Here is a 20,612-nt window from a genome sequence, read left to right on the forward strand (position 1 = left end):
TTATAATTCTCATTATATATGCATCCACATATTGTCATTTTAATATGGATGGTAAAATTGTCTTTATATGCTGGTATTATAGTCTGCTTATTTTAACTTATTTTCTTTTTTTTTTCCATTTCGAATCACTTCTAGAAATAGGGAACTTTGATATTGCTTTTTTTGTTTTTTGTAAAACTTAATTTGTGTTAAAATATTTAACACCAATTTTTATAGTAAAGGAAAACTATACCCCTGAAGGAATACTTAAGCAATAGATAGTGTATATCATATTAAGTGGCCTATTAAAGAATCTTAAAGGAAAACTATACCCCCCGAACAATGTAGGTCTCTCTAAAAAGATATTGAGTATCATGTGTAAAACCCTGCTTCCTGTAAATAAACCATTTTCATAATAATATATTTTTTTTAGAAGTATGTGCCACTGGGTAATCATAAATAGAAAATTGCCATTTAAAAAATAAGGGCCGCCCCTGGGATCGTAGGATTCACGGTGCACACAAACAACCACATGTTAGGTCACATGAGCCAATTAACAGACAGGGTTCTGTCTTTTGCTTCCACACTTCTTCCTGTTACAGTTAGAAATGTAGTATTTCTGGTCAGGTGATCTCTGAGGCAGCACACAGACCATCATGAAAAGGGGTTCAAGGCAAGAGATGTAAAAGGGCAATATTTAATTACATATATATATATACCAGTTTGGTAAGATTCTTTAATATGTCACTTAATTTGATATAAACTATCTGTTGTTTAAGTATTCATTGGGTATAGTTTTCCTTTAACAAACTGAAATATATACAGTATATCAGTAGATATTGCGCCTTTACATCTTTCTGTGCTGCCTCAGAGATCACCTGACCAGAAATAATGCAGCTCTAACTGTAACTGGAAGGTGGCAGTAAAAGTCAGAACATTGTCCATTAATTGGATGATGTAACCTAACATGTATTATGTGTGCCCTTGGTTTGTTTGTGTGCACTGTGTTATTAAAATGGAAGTTTCCAATTAGGTTTACCGAATGGCAGATACTACTACAAAGAGTATATTTTTTATAAACATTTTTTTTATATGAATCAGGGCTTTACATATGAGTAGGGATGGGCGAATTTGACCTGTTTCGTTTCGGGAAAAATCCGCCGCTGGGAAATGTCAACGCCCATTAAAGTCTAAGGGCTTGAAAAAATTTTTTTGTCGCATGGCGAAATGTTTTTTTGCATGCGCCGTTTTTTTTTTGACGCACAACGCCATACAAGTCTATGGGTGTAATTTTTGCGTCAAAACAAGGCGAAAAAATTTGCCCATTCCTACATATGAGATGTTTTATGCAATATATTTTTATAGAGACCTACATTGTTAGGGGGTGTAGATTTCCTTTAAGCCCCAAATGCTGCAGGATGATGTGGCTGCTGACTTTTGTACAATAGCCCTTTAATGCTCGTATCATTTGGAAGTGTCTCTAAAGTTATGTGACCATGGCTTTGTCACTTTCTTTACAGTGATAGTTTGTTTCACACGGGGATGGTGTGCTTTTCTTCTTTTGTAACAATATATTATACAGTCATATCGGTACATCGATTTACACGGTTTTTATTTTTATCTTGATGGTTTTCATTATTTCGTTGTCCACAATTTTCTTCTTCCTTAAACTTGGTTAAAATGTAATGTATTTGGCAAAACATTAATCCAAAAAAATTACTTTCTCGATGGGAAACACAGCTCATCATTAAAGATGATGTAAACCTTTAAATAAATATACGCACCCGTGTTACAGCACCCTATAGCATACCTCCCAACTGTCCCGTTTTTCATGGGACAGTCCCGATTTTGACAGCTCAGCGCCCAGTCCTGGATTTGTTACTGAAATGTCCCGACTCCTTCATTGAACAGGCAGAAAAACTAACTTAATTGGCTTTTAAGATGAGCAAATCCTTTTGTCCCTCTTTCTATTGCCAAAATGTTGGGAGGTATGCCCTATAGTCCAGACTTCTGTTCCCTTTTTAATTTCTCTCTTCTAAAATATGTATATACAGTATAGGTCGCCTAGAGGTGCACACTAGTGATGGGCAAATAAATTCGTCAGGCATGGATTTGCGGGGAATTTCAGTGTTTTACCGCCTGAAAATAAATTCGCAAACTGCAGCAAAATTGTTGCTGGTCTCAAAATTGTCGTCCATCAAAATTATTTTGACTCCCATTGACTTCAATGCGTTTTGCAAATTTTTCACCATTTCGCTAATTTTTCAGCGAAGCAAAATGGGACAGATTCACCCATAACTAGTGCACACCCTAATTTAAAGCAGTTGTTATCCTTTAAGTTAAATGTTAGTATTTTATAGAATGGTCTATTAAAAACAACCTTTCAGTTTACTTATATTTTTAAAATTTAAAATAGCACAACAGTAGCAATTGGACGTACACTCCAACATTCAATTTCTACTGTTGTGCTGTTGACATGTGCAGTCTGCCCTTGCTACAGGTCTGGGGCGCTACACCCAGACCACCTGAACCTCGTGGGAAGTGACCTTGATTGAATGTCTCTTTACTGAATGTAATTTAAAGATAAGGGGCTTCTCTAAGTGAAAGGTTTGGGGCAAGGCACCCAAACCAACCGTGCATAGTGGTGAGCGTTTTTTAACAAGTGTCCCCTTCTATTTATGTGGATTAATTGTATCTCATTAGCAGCTTGAAACATACAGAGTTTGTTTAAAATTTAAAATGTTGAAATTCCAAACTGGAGAGCAGCTGAACAAAAAGCTATATATGTATAACACAAAGAAATAACAAATGAAGGCTAATTGGAAATTGTCTCAGAAAATAACTGTCTATATCATGGCAATAGTTAACTTGAAGGTGAACTACCCATAAAAATGTCTGGATGTTAATATAGGTATTAAAACACTGGTCAGGACTTGTACAAAGTGAAGCAAACAGAACACTGGGCTTGTGTATTTTTTAAGAAGTGCCTTTGTTTTGTTTGGTTTAGTGTATGCTGTTGTATTTATAATTAAAACCATAAATAAAATCCTTGAAAAAAAAAGATAAATTAGTTGATTGTTTAAACCGTTGGAGTGTTGTCCCCAGTTATCGTGTTTGCAGACACTGGAATAAAGCAGGTTTTTCTGCGAGAATTATATAGTAGAATCTCTGTGCTGTGCAACATCACTGCCACCTACTGAACCCAGCAGCTCATGAAAGCTGAGGCTTTTCAACATTGTTCAACATAGTTGTGTTGTAGTTTTCCCTTTAGTAAGACTTCCAGTGTTCCTATACTGGCACAGACTTGGGTGCAGAAACGCACACAAATAAGTGTCACGCTTCAAGTAGAGTTTTCTTGTGCCTAGCCCAGGGGTGCCCAAACTTTTTGCAACGAGGGCCAGATTTGGTGAGGTGGAAATGTGTGGGGCCGACCATTGAGCCTGACATTCTTTGAACCATTAACATTAAATTACAGGAATTGAGTAGCCATAGCAGTAATATTTGGGCACATTAGTGAAATACTCTGCCACTTGGTCTATACTGCTGCCTGTGTGCTGAAGGTGTTAGCAATAGATACATACTGGCACGTAGTGATGCCATACTTCTTTAGTTTACTGTACTGGCACGTCAGTACCTCTACTGACACCTTCAGCCCTAAAGAAGTATGCGAAAACAGCGCGTCTCTATGTTCCAGTACGTGTCTATTACTAACACCTTCAGCACACAGACAGCAGTATAGACCAAGTGGCAGATCATTTCACTAATGTGCCTTAATATTACTTCTATGGGATTCCTGATTGCACTGTGCTGGGGGTGGGCTCATTATTATTAATTTCATGATGGAGGCTGAGGGCCTGTGTAAATTTGAAAACGGCCGGCACTTGGCCCCCAGGGCGCACTTTGGACATGCCTAGCCGCAGTGTGTTAGTTACTGTAATTGACACACAAGTTGTAGCATGCTATTGTACACTTATATCTGCTATTAACTAGGCAGTAAGGATTCACTTGGCAAATAATGCTCATGCTTTTGCTTTTAAATGTTATCTAAAGAGCAATCTTTGATTTTGTGGTTATTTTGTATCATACTGATTTTTTATATTACCATTCCTGTCTCTATTCTTTCTTTATTAGAAATAAAAGTAGCAACAAGCATCTGTTTTACCAGCTGTGTGAGTAATCTGTTGGCCAGGTATCAACCTTATGTTGATACTGCTTTAATGACTTGATTTGTGTCTTTTATTGCTAACCCGTTTGTAACAGGATCATCCCCAACTGTCACGCCCCCAGCCAAGGTGCCCAAAGGGCCTTTAGGTTGTGAATAATGTTGCCACCTTTTCTGGAAAAAAATACCGGCCTTCCTATATATTTATATTTTTTCCATATTAATAATATTGGGATCAACCATAATTTTTACCGGCCAGGTGGCATCCCTAGTTGTGAATAAAGCATGATGTGCATAGTTACGATGAACCAAGACAAGCTTTTATTTAGGAGGTTCACAGGTGCAGACCGGAGTCATTGTTGACGAGGAACTTACTTATAAGTTGAGTTATTTACATAGACTTCCCAGGAAATCCTCTTATTATTCCCCTGTCACACACTCACACAGCGTGTCTCCCCGAAGCCTTCAGGCTCCCCCTTTCATGCAGTGTACAGGCAAAGTGCCATTAGCTGCTCAAAGGGGGCTTTCTTTCCCAATGACTTTCCCCCTTCCTCTCTACGGTGTTCACATACAGTGCCCAAGCTACTACCAGACTGCTGTCCACAACTATCCCTTTAGCCCGCCACTAGCCTAGTCCCTACATTCTCGCTTCCCTGTCTGGCACACAATGACCTGGGGAACCACCCCAAATCTAAACTCTTTGGCCTGTCCTTGCCAGTTAGCCCTATCCCTTGTGTAATCCAGGACGGTACCAGTGATGTCAGAGGTGGGGCTGATGATGTGAAGGTGCCGGCCAGAGGCAGCCCATGATTATCCAAAATGCTCAGGGAGCAGGGTACAGGATTGCCTGGTTTTCAGACTTCTGAAAACCGGGCAGGTATTTTCGAACTGCACAGCAGGTGTAAAAACCCGACTGTCCTGTTCAAAACCAAACAGGTGGCAACTTATGCTCTGGGAAGGAGAAGCCGGTAAGGAAGGAGCTGGACGTCAGAACCAGATGACAGAGCAGAACCGTAAGGCAGACTGTCTGAAAACACCAGGTCACTGGTTCAGCTCTAGGCAGGATGCTACAACACTGTATTCTCACATAGTACAGTTATGGGACCTGTTATCCAGAATGCTCAGGACCTGGGGTTTTTAGGATAATGGATCTTTTCATAATTTGGATCTTCATACCTTAAATCAACTTCATAGTAACATAGTAAGTAAGGTTGAAAAAAGACACACGTCCATCAAGTTCAACCATTTAGTTTTTTGTTATTTTTTGCCTAACTGCTAATTGATCCAGAGGAAGGCAAAAAAAACCCATCTGAGGCCTCTCCAATTTGCCTCAGAGGGGGAAAAATTCCTTCCAGACTAGTCCCTGGATCAACTTGTACTATGAGCTATCTCCCATAACCCTGTATTCCCTCACTTGCTAAACACCATCCAACCCCTTCTTAAAGCTATCTAATGTATCAGCCTGTACAACTGATTCAGGGAGAGAATTCCACATCTTCACAGACCTCACTGTAAAAAAACCCTTCCGAATATTTAGGCGGAACCTCTTTTCTTCTAATTGGAATGGGTGACCTTGTGTCAGCTGGAAAATAAAGCATTAGAGAGATTATTATATGATCCCCTTATATATTTATACATAGTTATCATATCTCCCCTTAAGCACCTCTTCTCCAGTGTGAACATCCCCAATTTGGCCAGTCTTTCCTCATAGGTAATATTTTCCATACCTTTTACCAGCTTAGTTGCCCTTCTCTGTACCCTCTCTAATACAATAATGTCCTGTTTGAGTGATAGAGACCAAAGCTGTACGGCATATTCTAGATGGGGCCTTACAGGTGCTCTATACAGTGGGAATGACCCTCTCCTCCCGTGACTCTATGCCCTTTTTAATACAGCTCAAGACCTTATTTGCCCTTGATGCTGCTGACTGGCATTGCTTGTTACAGCCAAGTTTATCATCTACAAGGACTTCAAGGTCCTTTTCCATAATGGATTTGCCTGGTGCAGTCCCATTAAGGGTATAAGTGGATATTTTTACATCCCAGGTTTATGACTTTACATTTCGCAACATTGAATCTCATTTGCCACTTAGCTGCCCAGATTGCCAGTTTGTCAAGATCATGTTGCAAGGATGCCACATCCTGGATGAAATTAATTGGGATGGATAGTTCTGTGTCATCTGCAAACACTGATACATCACTTACAACACACTCCCCAAAGTCATTAATGAACAAGTTAAATAAAAGTGGACCCAATACCGAGCCCTGAGGGACCCCACTAAGAACCTTACTCCAAGTAGAGAATGTCCCATTAACAACCACCCTCTGTACCCGATCCTGTAGCCAGTTTCCTATCCACGTGCAAACAACTTCATTAAGCCCAACAGACCTTAGTTTAGAAAGCAGTGGTTTGTGGGGCACAGTATCAAACGCTTTGGCAAAATCCAAATAGATCACATCTACTGCCCCCCCCCCACTGTCCAGCATCTTACTTACCGTATATACTCGTGTATAAGCCGACCCGTGTATAAGCCGAGGTACCTAATTTACCTAAGAAAACTGGAAAAATTTATTGACTCGTGTATAAGCCTAGGGGCTGATTGAAAATCAATCTGTACCTGCACCCACTGAATAACAATGAAAGGTAGGCCTGCCCACAGTTTAAAAAAAAAAAAATTGTAAGCACACCAGTCACAGTAAAATAACTTATAACTCAACCAGGGGCAGAGAGATGGAAAGATGCAGCAACTACATACGAGGCTCCTTCTGCGGCCCCAACAGTGTGCAGGACACATGTAAATGTTTACAGTCCGCAGCAAGACCTTTGAAATTCCTCTGCTTATTTTGGTCACAAACTCTTCTAGGAGAATATGGCCTGGATGGGGGAAGGGGGTCCAATAATCCCATTATTATAAATAAGCCCCTGTTTAGCAGTTGGTGCTGCCATGCTGGTTCCTGTAGGGAGAAGATAATCCATATAGAATACAGGGCTAGCAGTGGGTGCTGGGAAATAACACAACACTTTATACAAAAGGGCCCTGGTCCCCACACCCCATTTTGTGAGCCTATGAATATCAATGAAGTGAGGAGTTACTAATGACACACCCAGGTGCTGAAAGTAGGGGTTATTTTCTTTCAAATACCGTATATACTCCGTATATACGCCAATCCCTCACTGGATCCCTCACCTCCCTCTCCCATAGCGCATCAGGACTCTGTGACTGACTGTCACGATCGCCGCCCGGAGCAGGTCCAGGAGCTCCGGGCGGCGCGTCCTTCCCTGCCGGCGTCGCTCCCAAAATGGCGGCGCCCATGGCCGCCACGTGGGTAGCGGCGCCGGCGCCTCTACCCACGTGGCGGCCATGGGCGCCGCCATTTTGGAAGGACGCCGGCAGGGAAGGACGCGCCGCCCGGAGCTCCTGGACCTGCTCCGGGCGGCGATCGTGACAGTCAGTCACAGAGTCCTGATGCGCTATGGGAGAGGGAGGTGAGGGATCCGGTGAGGGATTGGCGTATATACGGAGTATATATGGGAGAGGGAGGTGAGGGATCCGGTGAGGGATTGGCGTATGACCCGCGTATAAGCCGAGGTCGAGTTTTTCAGCACATTTTGGGTGCTGAAAAACTCGGCTTATACGCGAGTATATACGGTACCTCATTATAAAAAGCAATCAAATTCGTCTGACATGACCTATCCTTTATAAAGCCATGCTGATTGCTGCTCATAATGCCATTCACTAGGACAACATTTTGAATGTGATCCCTTAACAAGCTTTCAAATAATTTACCCACCACAGATGTCAAATTTACTGGCCTATAATTGCCAGGCTGAGATCGTAATCCCTTTTTAAATATTGGAATAGCATCATCTTTTCTCTAATCCATAGGCACCATACCAGATGAAAGTGAATATGAGAAAATCAGAAATAGGGGCTGGTCTAAAACTGAACTAAGCTCTCTTAGAACCCGTGGGTGTATGCCATCAGGCCCTGGAGCCTTGTTTACATTCATTTTTATTAAACCTCTTTATGAATCATATCCTGAGTCAGCCACTGACTAGATTGAGCTGAGCCATTGGTGCAGCTATAAAGTGAGCCTGGGAACCCAGACTCCTCTATTGTATACACTGAAGAAAAGAACTGATTTAGCACATTTGCCTTTTCCTCACTGTTACAACCATACTGGTATCATTATTTTATGGAGCAACACTCTCAACCTGCATCTTTTTACTATTAATATATTTAAAAAACTTTTTAGGGTTAGTTTCACCTCCACCGCAATTAACTCTTCATTTCTTTTCTTTGCCTTCCGGATTGCTGATTTACAACATTTATTACAGTGTTTATATTCATTAAATGCAGCTAGAAAATCATGTAAACATTAATTAAACCCAATAGGCTGGTTTTGCTTCAAATAAGGATTCATTATATCATAGTTTGGATCAAGTACAAAATACTGTCTTATTACAGAGAAAAAGGAAACCATTTCAAAAAAAAAATTTGGATTATTTTGAAAAGAGTATGGTAGATGGTTTACCGTAATCCAGAGCTTTCTGGATAACTTGTTTCCAGATAACGGATCCCATGCCATTATATACAGTACACTGGTTTCTCACATAGTAATCACTGTAATCGTATGAAGTGCACATTATATCCAATATACTGTATTTTCATGGAGTTCATGTTATATCCCTACACTGTATTCTCTTAGTTTTCCTTTTATCTTTGCAAAATGCTCTTATTCCAACCCCGCTGAGTGTTCCCTCACTAAGATCAAATATTCTTGTTCTCTAATCCTCTCTCTCCTTGGGCATAATCTTTTGCTAGTTTTTAATGTTTTTTAGCTGTATAGGCGGTTATTTCTGCATGGTGACTACAGACTGAATTTGTTGTGCGTGGGTGGTATTAATCCTTCGGTAATGAACACCTTTCTTAAATCGGGACGTGTTTTCATCTGCTTTGTGATTTGATGAATTTGGCGGTTTTGTTTTCGTGTATTGTTATGTATTTCTCAATGAGTGGGTTCACCCTGTCTCCGTTTTCCTCTGTGTCTATTATGGCTTCTACTCTTTTCTCTGAATCACTTTGAAACCAGAGTATTGAGCTGCAAAGTGATTTTAAGCTTTCTGACAGAGTTGATCCATATACTTTTCTGTAATTTACACCGTTTTACATTTTCTTCATGAATCTAGATATTCATATCCCAAGGTGAGCCTGCTATTGTTCAGATGGTCCCTCCTACTTCACTCTTACACCTTCAAAATAAGTCTAATTTAGATAAATGCACATTGTCCTAATGCAAATGGCTGGTTGCCAAACTTCTCTTTTTTGTGCTAACTGTTCTTACAGTTCTGTGTATATTTAGCACAGAAATCGTACGTGGCTTCAAAGTCAAAGATGTGATGGATTTATATGCCTTGATTTTTTATGAAACTGTGCATAATTGCAGCAAGAATGTTCGCCGCAGATAAGTGGAATCTTGGGGAAAATGCTCCCCAGCAGGGTCATCGCAATCTGTTTGGTCTACAGAACCCATTTAGCATTTTTAACACTTTTTTTAAAGAATTTTCAATATATTAAAGCAAAATCCCAATGTAGTCTAAATTGACAGTGTTGTTATAATAAATTTAAAGCTGGGGTGCATCTAGCATGTATGAGGAAGTTAAACACAATACATAAATAAAAAAATTGAATAAAATCAGATACATTTCTTGAATATATATATCTTCGAGATTTTAGGACCCCTAATCTGCCCTATGAGACGGATAAGTAATGCAATATAATAGTCATGTAAAATAACAGAAATTAATTCAATAGAGATACCGTGGGCTAATGTCGCACAGAGTATCTTTATTAAGTAGACATAGTAAAAAAAATGGTACATACGGACCCTCCAATAATCCACTCTACGTGTTTCGTAAGTCATAAGTGTTTTTGACAGTATCACATACATCACAACAGTTAAAACCAGGGTGATCCCACCCTATCCTGCTACAGCCAATCAATGCAAGATATATATATATATATATATATATATATATATATATATATATATATATATATATATATATATCCATCACCATCAGTGATTTTATTTTCATTGTACATATGCCAAATTATTGTGTTGGCTTTGTGATATTACACTTTATTTAAACACCAAAAGGGAGGACATCATGCTGTTTACTTGTCTTGTGATAGAAAATGCCATTTAAGGCATCCAACTCCAGCTGCAAAAACAAAGAAAATAGAGCCAGATTACAAAGATCTTTTAGAAATATTGGCTTTTCTGGGTAAATATTTGCTAGTTGGAAATGGATACACAAATGAGTTCCCCCTTGGGTTTGACAGGCAGCAGCCAGAAAGCCAATATTACTGTATATACAATTTACAACCAGCATAACATCTCAAAGTCGTTCCAATAGTTTATAGAAAGTATAGAAGGCTTTGTAAGTGATACACATTTGCAGCCCATTCTTAAAAGTTATTCACAAACCTTTATTTTGTAAAAGTAATTCTGCACTAACAAAATACCATACAACATAGGACTTTATTAGAGCGCAGATGTACAGAGATAATTTCATTATCCCATCTGTCCTTCAACACTTTTAATACCTTTATTAAATGATTAATGAGGGATGACTGGAATTAAAAGTCATTTGATAACTAAATGGTTGAATCCTTCATTCAGTGTGTAATCTTTCCTTTAAGTGTAAAAAATACTTATAAAGACACTGAACACAAAGTTGACTAATGAGGCAGATACAGTATGCAACTATCATTAAACAGTGGTTTTCAGGGAAACAACTAGTGATGTGCGGGTCAGGAAAAATTAAACCTGCAACCAACCTATCCTGCAAAGTGTTGCCATTTCAAGACCTGTACCCAATCTGTATCTTCCTCTTCCCATTCCGTATGCTACTTCTGCTCTAGGCTCTGGTTTCAAGACAGGTATCTTCCAGAGCAGAGGAGGAGTGTTCTTCCCAAGCCTGACTTCCAACCCAAATATGCAATGTTGCCCAAATTTTAAACCAAATATGCAGAATGGCCGGTCCTGGGTCAACCCACACATCACTAGGAACAACCCTTATTCGTTATTGACATCGACCTGTCAAGTACCATTATCCCAAAGATTCTGAACTCAGATGAAGCTAGCTTCTTTTTGGAGTTCACTACCGCTCTAGGCATCTTGCTCACCTATGTGGCCACAGACGCAAAGATCCGATCGTACGAATCAATGTATGATTGGACTTTCCCATCTACCGACCTGCCACTAACCATTCAGATCAAAGTCTTACCATTCCGATCAAATAAAGTAGTTAAAGAACAGATCAGCCGATGTTCTGCCCCTGACAGAAATCTGTCCGATCGACCAAACGACCGATCTCCGCCGGACGAAAAATGTCGGGACTCTCCACGCACGTTCCGAAAATCGTACGAATCCTCGATTCGTATGATGAGATCTTTGCGTCTATGGCCAGCTTTAATCTGTTCATACAGGAGATGTTTAGTATTGTAACAGTTGCAAGTTCAAATGTTGGCCTGGGCATCATCTGGAAGGATCTTTTATGCCTTATATAACATACTTGTACTATTCAAGTATATTTGTTACTAAAAATGCAAAATCAATATTTTTCCATGTGTCTACAAATGTGATGCTCCAATAAAACTTACAAAAGCATATTTATCAATAGCTTTTAACATTTCCGTACTGAGGTGACTGCTTGTCTAATTGGAATGATCACCTTTATACTTAAAAGGAAACAATATTTGGGAGCCTTCTTATGCAAAGATCTAGATACATTTACTCCATCTTTAATTTTTCCCACTCCTCTCTAACCTGTTTTCTCTTATTGTAACTTCTGATTTATCATTACCTTTTTCTCTTAATGGAACAAACCCTTTGCTAGAGAGGACACCATCACTTTCACATATCAGATGTTCGCCTGTTCACACAGTGATGCACCAAATAAGGCTACAGCTTCAGAGAAGCAATGCAGCACATCAGTAAAGTAATTGCTTGTCAGATAATGATTTCAGCAGCAATGTAGACATTTGATGGACCTCACTAACCTCACTTTTTAGGCCAGATGCTAAAAAGTCATTGAAAGAAAATAATGTATCTACTGTATATGTGTTTTTCCATTTTGAAGCACTCTACATACATATTTCAAAATGTTTAAATCTTTAGCTCACCAAAGTTTATTTGAAAATAATGAGGTTCCATATTATTTCATTTTAAAATGAGGAATGTGCAGCAATGTATGAATATGTGTATGTATTGTGCACATAAAAGGGTTTGTTTTTTTTTGCCTTGGTGAGATGTTATCTGCACTTACAGCTGTAATAGTGACTTCAAAGTCTCTGACAAGTTACAATTATATTGTAATTAAACATTCGCTTCATCTCCCCTATTAGGCTCAATGAATATACATCTTATACATTAACTATAAACAGCATTTTACTTTCAGAACTACTGAATCTTGCTCTAGGAGTCTAGGCAATAAACTGACAAACAGATTGCTTGTTATTTCTGACAGCCTGGCTATAATAAAAAAGGCTGTGACTTCTTTTACTCTGGACATGTAACTGGCATACAACAGAATTATATAAAGCGGCAATTGTAATTGTAAGCCCCTGCTGTATGAAAGTGTGTCATCTTTTCTGATATGTGTTGTTTATTTATGACCTGGAAAATGTACTGTATGGGAATGTAGAGCTTGGGAATTGCTGAAATACACACCAGTCGCTACTGGTTCCGGATGGTTTTCTACTCAACCAATTTGAAACCATCAGCTGTTTTTATTGTCAGTTTCAGTTAGACTCTGCACAGAATGATAATATTTTTTTAATATAACTTTTTATTGGGTTTTTCCTTTTCCTCCCTCTTATACAAGAAATAGAAATGCTTAGGGGCACATTTACTTAGCTCGAGTGAAGGATTCGAATAAAAAATACTTCGAATTTCGAAGTATTTTTTTTGGCTACTTCGACCATCGAATTGGCTACTTCGACCTTCGACTACGACTTTGAATCGAACTATTCAAACTAAAAATCGTTCGACCATTCGATAGTCGAAGTACTGTCTCTTTAAAAAAACTACGGCCACCTATTTTGCCACCTAAAACCTACTGAGGTACAATGTTAGCCTATGGGGAAGGTCCCCATAAGCTTTCTAAGTATTTTTTTATCGAAGGAAAATCGTTCGATCGATGAATTAAAATCCTTCGAATCGTTCAATTTTTCCTACGATCGTTCGAATGAACGAATTTCGGTAAATCCTTCAACTTTGATATTCGAAGTTGATGGATTTTACTTCGACGGTCAAATATTGAGGGTTAATTAACCCTCGATATTCGACCAATAGTAAATGTGCCCCTTAGAGTAACACCAAAGAGTGTTATGTTTATATTTTTGTGGTCCTATTAAAGGGGTGGTTAATATTTAAGCTCTATTCCTAGCAATGTTGCAATTTGTCTTCATTTTTTAAAAATAATTTTTGAATGATCTGTCTTCCTCTTCTGACTTTTTCCAGATTTTAAAAAAAACATTGCTTTGAGACTACAGTTTTATTGTTATTGTATTCCTTTTCTTTATATTCAGGCCCTTTCCTATTCATATTTCACTTTCGCATTCAAACCACTGCCTGGTTTGAATAAAAGCCAACTGCAAATTGTGTCAGAATATCTCTCTAGATCACACTAAAAGGGGATTTAAAAGTTAACAATCCCTTTAAGTATAAGCTGCAAGGAATGCTTTCATGAGCTCCAAGGAAGGGCTCATCGTGTAAACTGCATAAGGGCAGTTTATATATAGATGTTGGGGACCCCCCTGCCCCAATTGGAAGCATCACCAGACAGGGAGTGGGAAGTGCTGCAATTGGTGCCACAAGTTCCCATCAGCTGATATGCAAAGAAGATCTCAATGGGTTGTGTATATATAAGAAAAGAAAAAAGGGGGAAAGTTAAGCAACTTAGTTGCTACACTATATTTTAATATTTTATCTTTTTGTCCCTTTTTTCTATTTTTTCTCTACATGCACATCCCCTTTGAGACCTGCTCTGGAATTCTGAAACAGAAAGGGCACTTTGAATTGAAATACATATCTTCTTGACCTGGAGCACATAAATTGCTGTGGTGTATACATCGCACAAATACATTTTTTTTCTTTAAAAACATAATTCTGGTTTGCACTTTAGACTGAATTCATAGCCAGTATTTATCTATGCAGAAGGTATTTCATTTAATATTTTGTCTGTTATTTTATTGTAGCTAATGGAAGGCATAATAATCCCAACAGACCAACTAAATAATACCGTAGGGATGGTAAATAGAACTTCTAAAATCTCATTAGCTTTCAGTTTCACTTTTTACATGTGAAAGCTTATGAATCCCGCAAATATTATTTACAAGTAATCAAGACCTTAAATGAAATTTGAGACCTCAAATTAAAAAGATGGGATGATTAAAAAGATATTATTGTTCAGCAGTTGCTCTGGCTAATATTATTAAACATCTAGCCAGGAGTCCTAAACTCACATGGATGCCTTCTAGTTAAAGCACAAATGTGCATACATTTGGAACCCTGCATATGAACTTCGGTAATGAGCGCTTTGTTGGACTGTATACCAAAAGCTAAAAGAATCGCAGAATGAATGTATCTGAACCAATTAAACGGGGATCATAAATGTGCCCATAAGTTAAATACCAATGCCTTGCGCATTATGAAACAGGAACAGTGTAATGCCAACCTCATAGAGAATCATCCTTTACTGATCAACCAGAAGAGAAGTTTAATGAAGCAAATACATATAGCTATCTAGAGGATTGGAAACAAATAGGACAAAATAAAGATATGATGCACAAAATTGGCAGAACAAGAGATAGCGACCATTAAAGAAAATGCATTACGAATTGTAGCTCAGTGCTCGCTCAGACCAGCTGGTGAATGAAAGAGAAAGACTTTACTGGCTGAGAATAAAACATCAAAAAAACAAGAAGCTATTTCCTTTTTAATATAAATGCACAGACACTAATCCGACATGCATCGGCTATTTATATTCCAGAGTCAGATTTAAAAAGTATCTTCACCGGAATCATACAAGTATGTGCATAGAAGATAAAGTAATTACCAAGGCTTTGTACTTTGTGCAATAGTTTATTCATTTTTCTCTGCAAAGATAATTCACCCTGAACAAATGCCATGAAAATTACAAATGAAATTTTAATAATGCTAAATATATATGCATCTGTAGATATGTGAGTGTATTTCATCCTTAGAGCAAACCCTTAAAAGGAAGCAACATGCCAGAATGGCACCAATACAATTAAATATTGTACTGTATTATTACCATTAAACCTATGCATCCTATTTAAAGGGGACACGTCACCCAAAAAAATTATTCATAATCCTATTTTATCACATCAGTCAAGCAGTAGAGTATTTTAAACGAGTTACATGAAATAGCAATTTTCCAGAGCTCTGGTATCAACCTATAGACCCATATCCTAGGTATACCAAACCATTGTGTATATTAAAGCATAGGGAACAATCAATACCAACAAATATGGAAATCCACATCTCATTTTTCATGATCATTTAAATGCAAGAAACCTCTTACAAGGAATATCATCATAATCGATTTGTATAAAATGAATTCCAACTGAAGTTGAGGCTACTTCAGGCATTACGAGAGCCGCCCATATGGTAAAATTATTTCCAGGTCAAAAGATTTTGATTTTGTATCTGTGTAACCGTCCATTACACTGATCAATTTGAAAAGCCCAGAAAAAAAGCATTGTTAAACAAAAGTATTTCTTTTATGAATCCATTTTGGTGAAATCTGTTAATGTACATCCTCTTAGTGGCCATTCTTGAGACCATTCTGGTCACTCAACTTAAAGACAAGCTGAATTGGATAATGATCAATGAAAAGCTTTCAAGCATTTTGGAGGGCAAACTAAAATTGTTATATGCTAAACATTATATGAGCCTTGATATGCTTGCATGTTTCCAAATACCAGAGAGCCTCATTTCCCACTCACGTTGGCCTGTGTCATCTTGCTTGATGATAGGTTGGATAGGTTCCATTAGATACAACAATAGACTTTCTAGGGCAGTTATCCCCAACCAGTGACCAACATGTTGCTCTCCACTCCCATTGATGTTTCTCCCAGTGGTCTCATAGTAAATGCCCAATTTTAGCATTCCTGGCTTAAATTGTGGGGGCATAAAAACAAAGGTTTACTCTGACAGAGCCTCTCAGGCTACCAGTCCACATGGGCCTATCAATTAGCCTATCACAGCCTTATTTGGCATACCCAAGGAATTTGGTTTTTTGCATGTGTGGCTCACAGATAAAAAAAAAGGTTGGGGACCCCTGTTCTAGGGTATATGAGACCATATTAATGCAGATGTCCAATGCCAACATCTTTTTTATCCAGGCAGACAGCTCAGATCAGGACCTCTGAAGATTCTGCCTGGGAAAACCACTCCCATTCAAATAGGGGACATCTAAATTACCTCCTTATTTAAAACATATGTACTTCAACTTAGAGCTAATATCTGAATTGCCCCTGGACTCATGTTTCCTTATGGGTAGGGTACTTTATATTAAATAAAGTACCCCCCTCGGAGTTCCATGACCTGTATAAAAACACTTGGCCTTCGGCCTTGTGCTTTTATATGGTCATGAAACTCCACGGTAACTTATTACCTAGGTGATTTGTGATGTAATTGTTGTCACATGACTCACTAAAACTTGTGTATTATAATAAATAAAATACCCCTTGTTGCAAAATATGAGGATATTAGAAGTTACCTCGGAGTTCCATGACCTGTATAAAAACACTCGTCCTTCGGCCTCGTGCTTTTATATGTCTTGGAACTCCTCTGTGATTTATAATATCCTTATATTTAAAAAAAAAAAAAGGGGGGGGGTACTTTATTCACTATATTATATGTGTGCCAAACATGCTGAATGTATTTTTAACTTTCCATTTCTTTTTTTTGTCTAGAAAAAAAGCTGCTAATTTAACAATGTGTTGGTAATTAAAAAAAAAGTTATTCATTTTTAAGGTATCTGTGAGGTGCGCCAATAAAAAAAAAGTAGAATTGCATCCATTATGTTGATCGTACAACTGAGCTAACTATAAATGAGATGGAATCCAAATTTTTCAGCGTAAATGATTTTACATTCAGGCAAGTAAATTAACCATAAAAATAAGGGGAGGGAGGGGCTTTAGGGACAGAAACAAAATATCCCAAGAAAGAATAAACTGTAGATAATAAGCACCAATCTGGTGTTGAATGCAGCCCAAAATACCAATTGTTCTAAGTCACGACAAAGACAGCTGAATGCTCATCTTGTGGATATAGAGCATGGATGATTGCCTACGATGAGTATCTTCTCTCACAAATAACAGTTTTTTCCTTCTTAATTTTCTGCTAAATTGGAAGCTAACTGCTTCCCACATTGTCATCGGAACACCTGCAGCTGTGCTGGATCTCTGCGCACCATTTCTTTTAGGTAAAACAGCACCCCGCTTCCTTCATCTCTTCATAATGCCTATGTCTTCTTTTCAATGCACTGCAGCACTAATGATTCAGGCAGGCTGGACAGTCATTAAGTGACAAGCAAATGATACTGTATGCAACGTGTGACTAATCGGTCTGAACAAATGAAATCACAGACTTGCCTTTCCCATCATTCATTTCACAAACAATAGCAATGTGGCGCACAGCAGGTAGTTCAGTTAAAACCAGCCTTGTAAAACAAATTTCCTGCAGCTGTTTAAGTGCGCTGCCATGGGTATGATGTTTCAGCTCGTACATTGTGCTCGAAAGAATCAGAAAAAAACCAGATTTCGGTGGGAGCTGGGCAGAGCAATCTTCTATACATACATTAGCATAATGAAGGGTTTAGTATCTTCGAGGTATGTTTTTCATCTTTAAAGATCTTGTGGATGACTGTTGGATTAGCAAAACACGCTTAATCAACCCCCGGTAATAAAACAAATGGGTGTTGCGGTTCTCAGCAAGCTCTTGAGGAGGCCTCGGTGGTCTCTGATAACTATTTTCATTCGGGCTTTCTTACTTCCCTCTGTGCTTTCTCTTCCCCTATTAAAAAAAATGTAACGGTGCTTAATTTTTTAATGGAAAAACAAAACCTGACATAATGAGCAACTGCAGATAAAATATATCGTTGGGCTGCTTATTATAAGACAGAACCTTTTCATTTATAACGGTAGAGTTTCAAGGAGCATATATAAATATACAGAAAGCTATGAATTACAGAAAGGCCATCTCCCATAGGCTCCATTTTATCCAAATAATACTGATTTTTAAAAAGTATTTCCTTTTTCTCTGTAATAAAAAACAGAACCTTGTACTTGATCCCAACTAAAATATAATTTATAGGGATGCACCGAATACACTATGTTGGATTAGGCCGAACATTCGGATTAGGCCAAATCCTTCTGCCGGTTGAACCAAATCTGAATTTGCATATGCAAATTAGGGGTGGGAAGGGGAAAACATTTTTTACTTTGTTGTTTTGTGACAAAAAGTCACACGCTTTCCCTCTCCACCCCTAATTTGCATATGCAAATTCAGTCTCGGTTCAGCCGGGCAGAAGAAATCGGCCGAATCTGAATCCTGCTGAAAAAGGCGAACCGAATCCTGGCAGGCCCGGACTGGAAATCTGTGGGTTCTGACAAATGCCAGAGCCGCTGCTGTAAGTTGCCATAGGCAGTCACTATTTATTGGGCTGGTGGGGGGCTGTTTGGGCCTCTGTGTACCTGAAATGCAAGGGCCTATTTTGAATCTCAGTCCAGACCTGAATCCTGGTTTCAGTGCATCCCTAATAATTAATCCTTATTGGAAGCAAAACCAGCCTATTGGGTTTATTTAATGTTTACATTATTTTCTAGTAGACCTAAGGTATAAAGAGCCACATTATGGAACGATCCATTATCCGGAAATAAATGGTCCCAAGTATTCAGGATATACCTGTATATAAATGAGCGTCTGTGACATTTTAATTAGGGAAATCTAATAAATTACTTTTAAATAAAGCTCAGATTCAAAAGTAACAGTTATGACCCATGTGCCCTCCCCTCAAGTCACTGATTAGTTAATGCCTGGTAACCAATCAGTGTAAACCAAGAGAGCTGCAAAGCAGGAAGTTGTGTTGTGGTTATTATGTTAGACATCCAGTCACTCCAGCCTTTATACATTACATTTTGACTAACTATATTAGAAACAGAGTCCAGTGTAGTGAGGAGTGCACAGATCTTTACATTGGGGAGACAAAACAACTGCTCACCACGCGAATGGCTCAGCATAGGAGGGCGAACTCTACAAGATTCAGCTGTCTTTCTACACCTAAAAGACAAGGGACACTCCTCTGAAGATAGCAAGGTCCAAATCTTGGCTAAAGAAGACCGCTGGTTTGAACGAGGCGTGAAAGAGGCGATTCATGTCAAGGTGGAGAAACCATCTCTGAACAGAGGCGGGGGCCTTCGACACCACCTGTCTGCTACAATGCTGTTCTAACATCTGTACCCCGGCGGATTCAGAACACTTCACACGTCGATTCATGCAACTCTCACAAGTAACACCTGTTTCTAGGAGTTGCAGGACACATTGGATAATCCTATCACAGTAACTACACAGAATCAACACCTCTGTGAATTTTCAGTTTTTATTTTTATACTGAACAATTATTTTAACTTCATTTTCTACAAAGTAAAATAAATTGTATTGTCTGAATATGTAATATAATCTAATGATTTTATGTAAATATGAGTTCAAAGTGTAATATGTGCACAAAACATTGCTTTTCTGCATATTCCCATTCCCACTCTGCTGATATATTGCTTACTTTACTAAATGCATAGATGGCACCTTGTACCACCAGACTTTGGCTTCATATATGAAAAAGAAAAAGAGAGAAATTGTTAATTTGAACAATTGAAAGTATATTTATAAAGCACCAAAACAGTGCAGAATGGTATATACATCAAACATGCAGATTACAGATACAGGACACAAGTGCTAGACCACTAAGGGCCACAAAGACTATGCATCTAATGCCAGAAACCCGCTTCTAGGTGCAGAATGCAGTGCCAGCTGGCACAATACTCTCCTTAAAGAGATACTGTCAAAACACATCAGTTAATAGAGTTGCTCCGGCAGAATTCTGCCCTGGAATCCGTTTTTTAAAAGAGCAAACAGATTTTATAATATTTAATGGTGAAATTGGGCATGACTCTACGTATGATCTCCATTTACCTGGTGCCCCCAACCATGTGATTTGTGCTCTGATAACATTCAGTCATGCTTTACTGCTACATTGCAAGTTGGAGTGATATAACCCCTCTTCTTCCCCCCCCCCCAGCAGCCCATCGACAGCCTATCAACAGAACAATTGGCAGCTAACCAGCTACCTGACACCTTCTGAAGGATTTGTTTGC

This window comes from Xenopus laevis, chromosome 6L (genome assembly GCF_017654675.1).
Source record: "Xenopus laevis strain J_2021 chromosome 6L, Xenopus_laevis_v10.1, whole genome shotgun sequence".
NCBI classification, from domain to species: Eukaryota; Metazoa; Chordata; class Amphibia; order Anura; family Pipidae; genus Xenopus; species Xenopus laevis.